Here is a 6,803-nt window from a genome sequence, read left to right as displayed (position 1 = left end):
AGAAATACCAAGGAAACATTTCATGCACAGATGGGCTCAATAAAGGACAGAAATTGTATGGACCTAACAGAAGCAGAAGGTATTAAGAAGGTATTAAGAAGAGGTGGTAAGAATACACAGAACTGTACAAAAAAGATCTTCATGACCCAGATAATCATGATGGTGTGCTCACTCACCTAGAGCCTGACATCCTGGAATGTGAAGTCAGGTGGGCCTTTGGAAGCATCACTACATAAAAAGCTAGTGGAGGTGGTAGAATTCCAGTTGAGCTATTTCAAGTCCTAAAAGATGATGCTGTCAAAGTGCTGCACTCAACATGCCAGCAAATTTGAAAAACTCAGCAGTGGCCACAGGACGGGAAAAGGTCAGTTTCCATTACAATCCCAAAGAAAGGCAATGCTAAAGAATGCTCAAACTACCACACAATTGCACTCATTTCACATGCTAGTAAAGTAATGCTCAAAATTCTCCAAACCAAGACTTCAACAATACGTGATCCATGAACTTCCAGATGTTCAAGCTGGCTTTAGAAAAGGCAGAGGAACCAGAGGTCAAATTGCCAACATCTGCTGGATTATGGAAAAAGCAAGAGTGTTCCAGAAAAACATCTGCTTCTGCTTTATTGACTCTGCCAAAGCCTTTGACTGTGTGGATCACAATAAACTGTGGAAAATTCTGAAAGAGATGTGAATAACAGACCACTTGACCTGCCTCTTGAGAAATCTGTATGCAGGTCAGGAAGCACCAGTTAGAACTGGACATGGAACAACAGACTGGTTCCAAATAGGAAAAGGAGTGCATCAAGGCTGTATATTGTCACCCTGCTTATTTAACTTCTATGCAGATTACATCATGAGAAACCCTGGGCTGGAGGAAGCACAAGCTGCAATCAAGATTGCTGGGAGAAATATCAATAACCTCAGATGTGCAGATGACACTACCCTTATAGCAGAAAGTGAAGAAGAACTAAAAAGCCTCTTGATGAAAGTGAAAGAGGAGAATGAAAAAGTTGGCTAAAAGCTCAACATTCAGAAAACAAAAATCATGGCATCTGGTCCCATCACTTCATGGCAAATAGATGGAGAAACAGTGGAAAGAGTGTCAGACTTTACTTTCTTAGGCTCCAAAATCACTGCAGTTGGTGAATGAAGCCATGAAATAAAAAGGTGTATACTCGTTGGAAGAAAAGTCTGACCAACCTAGTTCAGTTCAGTCACTCAGTCATGTCCGACTCCGCAACCCCATGAATCGCAGTACGCCAGGCCACCCTGTCCATCACCGACTCCTGGAGTTTACTCAAACTCATGTCCATCGAGTCAGTGATGCCATCCAGCCATCTCATCCTCTGTCGTCCCCTTCTCCTCCTGCCCCCAATCCTTCCCAGTGTCAGGGTCTTTCCCAATGAGTCAACTCTTCACATGAGGTGGCCAAATTATTGGACTTTCAGCTTCAGCATCAGTCCTTCCAATGAGCACCCAGGACTGGTCTCCTTTAGGATGGACTGGTTGGATCTCCTTGCAGTCCAAGGGACTCTCAAGAGTCTTCTCCAACACCACAGTTCAAAAGCTTCATTTCTTCAGTGTCCAGCCTTCTTCACAGTCCACCTCTCACATCCATACATGACCACTGGAAAAACCATAGTCTTGACTAGACGGACCTTTGTTGGCAAACCTATACAGCATATGAAAAAACAGAGACCCTACTTTGCATACAAAGGTCCATCTAGTCAAAGCTATGATCTTTCCAGTAGTCATGTATGGATGTGGGAGTTGGACTATAAAGAAAGCTGAGTGATGAAGACTTGATGCTTTTGAACTGTGGTGTTGGAGAAGACTCTTGAGAGTCCCTTTGACTGCAAGAAGATCCAACCAGTCAGTCCTAAGTGAAATGTGTCCTGAATGTTCATTGGAAGGACTGATGCTGAAGCTGAAACTCCAACACTTTGGCCACCTGATATGAAGAACTGACTCATTTGAAAAGACCCTGATGCTGGGAAAGATTGAGGGTGGGAGGAGAAAGGGGCGACAGAGGATGAGATTGTTGGATGGCATCACTGTCTCAATGGATATGAGTCTGGGTAAACACTGGGAATTGGTGATGGACAGGGAGGCCTGGTGTGCTACATAAGGTCATAAAGAGTTGGACAGTACTGAGTGACTGAACTGAACTGACTGAAGGAGAAGGCATTTCAGATGGAGAAAGGGCTGAGCAGAACAAACAAAGGTTCAGAACCAGAAGCCTGAGAGCCACGTGTGCAGGGAACAGCAGAAGGCTTGCTCTGATGAGCACAGAGAAGAAGTTCACCCTAAGGTGACAGCCAGTGACCTGTGGAGCTTATGAAATGTCCTTGCTCCCAGGCCCCTCCCCAACCTGAGACGAGGTTCAGGAATCAGCATATTTAACCCATGTGTGCTAAGTCATTTCAGTCATGTCCAACTCTTTGTGACATTATGGACTGTAACCTGCCAGGCTCCTCTGTCCATGGGATTCTCCAGGTACAGATACTGGAGTGGGTTGCCATGCCTTCCTCAAGGGGATATTCCTGAGCCAGCAGGGATAGAACCATATCGCTTATCTCCTGCATTGGCAGGCAGGTTCTTTGCCGGTAATTTCTGATGGAACCACTGAGAAACAGGCATGGCTGGGTGACTAAAAAAAGTAAAGGGATGACTGAAGGGTAGACAAGTAGCTCTTTGCCCAGGATGCTCCTGCAATAGGGTCACGGGGAGAGTTCCCTCCTCCTTCCTCTTTCCCTTCCTCCCTATCTTCATTCCTTTCTTCTTTCTAGAATTTTCTTTCTTCTTCCTCTTCTATTCTTCCTCCTGCTTCTTCTTCTCCTCCCTCTTTATTTCTGCTTCCTCTTTTCCTTCTCTCTCTCCCTCTCCTACCTGAGCCCCAGGCCAATTACATCTGAATTTCTGAGATTGGGGCCTTTGTATCAATGCATATATGCATTTTGCTTTTTGTTATGGGAAGATTTAAATATGTATAAAAGTAGGCAGTGCAGGATAGTGAACACCTCTGCACCCACCCCATCACCCAACTTCTACAATTGTAAACTCTCCTCCACCCAGTCTCATTTCACTTGTACCCCTACTGCTCCCCATCTTCTCTATTGTTTTGAGGCAGATCTTGGACATTATAAAATTTCATCCATAACATTTCAGTGCGTGTGTGCTCAGTCGCTTCAGTCATGTCTGACTCTTTGTGACCCTATGTTCCTCTGTCCATGGGATTCTCCAGGCAAGAACATTGGAGTGGGCTCCCATACCCTCCTCCAGGGGATCTTCCCGAGATCAAACCCACATCTCCTGTGTTTCCTGCATTAGCAGGCAGACTCTTTACTGCTGAGCTTCCAGGGAACCTGCAACATTTCAGTTTGTATTGCTAAATAAGGACATACAATGATACTGTACTTTCATAATATCATGAAATACCCAGTTGTGTTTTAATTGGTTACTGTTTCATCAGTGTGAATGTTTGTGTACAGTTTTCCACAGATTGTTTGAATTAGAATTTTGATGGTTAGATAGCATCACTGACTCAATGGACATGACTCTGAGCAAATGCTGGGAGATTGTGAAGGACAGGGAAGCCTGGTATGCTGCTCTGGGTCTCCAAGAGTCAGAAATGACTTAGTGACTGAACAACAACAACACAATAATGTGGGCTGGGATATCTCTTTAAATATATAATATCCCCTCTTCATTTCTCTCTCTCTCTGTTCAAAAAACTAGATTGTTCTTCAAAATTTTCTTTACTCTGCATTTTGCCGGTTTCTTTCCTATGGTATCATTTAGCATCAGTTCAGTCACTTAGTCATATCTGACTCTGCAACCCCATGGACTGCAACATGCCAGGCTTCCCTGTCCATCACCAACTCCCAGAGTTTGCTCAAACTCATGTCCATAGAGTCGGTGATGGAGTCAGTGATGCCATCCAACCATCTCATCCTCTGTCATCCCCATCTCCTCCTGCCTTCAATCTTTTCTTTCCCAGCATAAATGTCTTTTCTACTGAGTCAGTTTTTCACATCAAGTGGCCAAAGTATTGGAGCTGTAGCTTTAGCATTAGTCCTTCCATTGACCATTTAGGACATATTTCCTTTAGGATTGACTGGTTTGATCCTCTTGCAGTCCAAGTTACTCTCAAGAGTCTTCTCCATCACCACAATTCAAAAGCATCAGTTCTTTGGCACCCAACTTTCTTTATGCTCCAACTTTCACATCCATATATGACTACTGGAAAAACCAGAGCTTGGACTATAAGGACCTTTGTTGGTAAAGTAATGTCTCTGATTTTAATATGCTGTCTAGGTTTGTCATAGCTTTTCTTCCAAGGAGCAAGGGTCTTTTAATTTTATGGCTGCAGTCACCATCTGCAGTGATGTTGGAGCCCAAGAAAATAAAGTCTCTCGCTGTTTCCATTGTTTCTCCATCTATTTGCCAGGAAGTCATGGGACCAGATGCCATGAACTTTGTTTTTTGAATGTTGAGTCTGGTTCTAACTGTTGCTTATTGACCTACATACAGATTTCTCAGGAGGCAGGTCAGGTGATCTGATATTCACATCTCTTTAAGAATTTTCCATACTTTTTTGTGATCCACACAGTCAAATGCTTTGACATAGTCAATGAAGCAGAAATTAATGTTTTTCAGGAATTTTCTTACTTTCTCTATGATTCAGCAGATGTCAGCAATTTGATCTCTGGTTTCTCTGCCTTTTCTAAATCCAGCTTGACCATCTGGAAGTTCTTGGTTCCTATACTATTGAAGCCTGACTTGGAGATTGTTGAGCATCACTTTGCTAATGTGTGAGATGAGTACAGTCGTGCAGTAATTCAAATTACATTCTTTGGCATTGCCTTTCTTTGGGCTTGGAATGAAAACTGACCTTTTCCAGTCCTGTGGCCACTTCTGAGTTTCCCAAATTTGCTGGCATATTGAGTGCAGCACTTTCGCAGCATCATCGTTTAGGATTTGAAATAGCTCAGCTGTAATTCCATCCCCTCCACCAGCTTTGTTTGTAGTGATGCTTCCTAAGGCCCACTTGACTTCACATTCCAAGATATCTGGCTCTAGGTGAGTAATCACACCACCCTGGTTATCTGGGTCATGAAGATCTTTTTTGTATAGTTCTATGTACTCTTGCCACCTCTTCTTCATATCTTCTGCTTCTGTTAGGTCTATACCGTTTCTGCATACTAGCATATGAAACATATTTAACATATTTTCTCGTTATTTATAGTTGGATCCAGAGGTTTTAAAAGATTTCTGTTCCAGTTTTTTTTTTTCAAGACCAATATCTAAGTAATGATGTGTTCTTTCATTATGACTGCTTAATATCTGTTTGCTTCTCTTATTAATATGTTAGCAACCACTGATGAGCAATGCCTTGATCCCTTAATTTAACAGAAATTTCAAAATGATGATATTCTATCATCTCTCATTAACTTGTTGAAATGCTTCTATAAAGAGACATTTTCTTTCATCTGCTAGTTGCTTAAAAAGTGGTACAGTCTAGACAGGAAAAGCAGGATGCATGATTCTTTTCCTTATTTACCAGTTTGAAAAATAATGAATTTGTTTGTTAGCATCGTACAGTAAATTCAATTATTTAGTTAGTTTATTTAGTATTACTGTGAATTTAATCATGTTTGGCATATTCCAGTCCATTGCAATGTTACTGTTACTGATACTCAATTCTTTCTTTGCCTGGTGGGGACTTCTTCACAAACTTCTTCAGTTTGGCTCCAGAGTTCTTCTGACATGACCTTAACAGTTTTTAAAACATTATTTACTTTCTAGTATGACAGAATGTATCAGGATCATCTAGACACTTCCTGTCCCAAACCTGAGGTCAAGCTTTGATATCTTTCATTGTGAAACCACATTTTAAGATTACATGCTGGATACTAGTGGTTTGCACTGCTATTAGGCTATATTTCTAAGCCTTTTAAATGGAAAATGCCAGAGAAGATTTTATTTTCTAAGATACTCTCACCTCAAAGATCTATAGATACATTCCGTTCAAACTCAGCACCACAGGGTTTGTTTTATGTCAGTATGATTTTTCCCTAAGTCTCTCCCCAATCCCAGTTTTCAATGATATGAGGAGTGTTAGAAGAATATTTTATAATAAGCAATTTGCTTTGACTTGTAGTGATCACACAAAAGTTTCAGATTAACAACAAACACATCTTTTCTAATAATATTATTAGTGGAACCTTTGTTATCTTTTTACTTCTCCGGTGGCTCAGACAGTAAAGCGTCTGTCTACAATGTGGGAGACCTGGGTTCGATCCCTGGGTCGGGAAGATCCGCTGGAGAAGGAAATGGCAATCCACTCCAGTACTATTGCCTGGAAAATCCCATGGACAGAGGAGCCTGATAGGTTACAGTTCATGGGATCGCAAAGAGTCGGACATAACTGAGTGACTTCACTTTCACTTTCATGCCACTAGGAGTTACAGTCAGTTTGCATGCATGCTCAGTCACTTCAGTCATGTCCAACTCTTTGTGACCCCATGGACTGTAGCCCGCCAGGTTCATCTGTCCATGGGATTCTCCAGACAAGAATACTGGAGTGGGTTGCCATTTCCTCCTCCAGGGGATCTTCCTGACCTAGGGATTGAACCCGTGTCTCCTGTGTCTCTTGCATTGCAGGCGGATTCTTTACCACTGAGCTACCGGGAAGCCCACAGTCAGTTTATCTATTTGATTGCACCAGCAATTGGTTTTCTATTAAAGCTCATTTTATTTTCACTTAAAGAGGCTAATTTATAAGTTTAATTTTCTTTTATA

The sequence above is a fragment of the Capricornis sumatraensis genome, chromosome 18 (genome assembly GCF_032405125.1).
Source record: "Capricornis sumatraensis isolate serow.1 chromosome 18, serow.2, whole genome shotgun sequence".
Classification (NCBI taxonomy): domain Eukaryota; kingdom Metazoa; phylum Chordata; class Mammalia; order Artiodactyla; family Bovidae; genus Capricornis; species Capricornis sumatraensis.
This window is presented reverse-complemented; position numbering follows the sequence as displayed.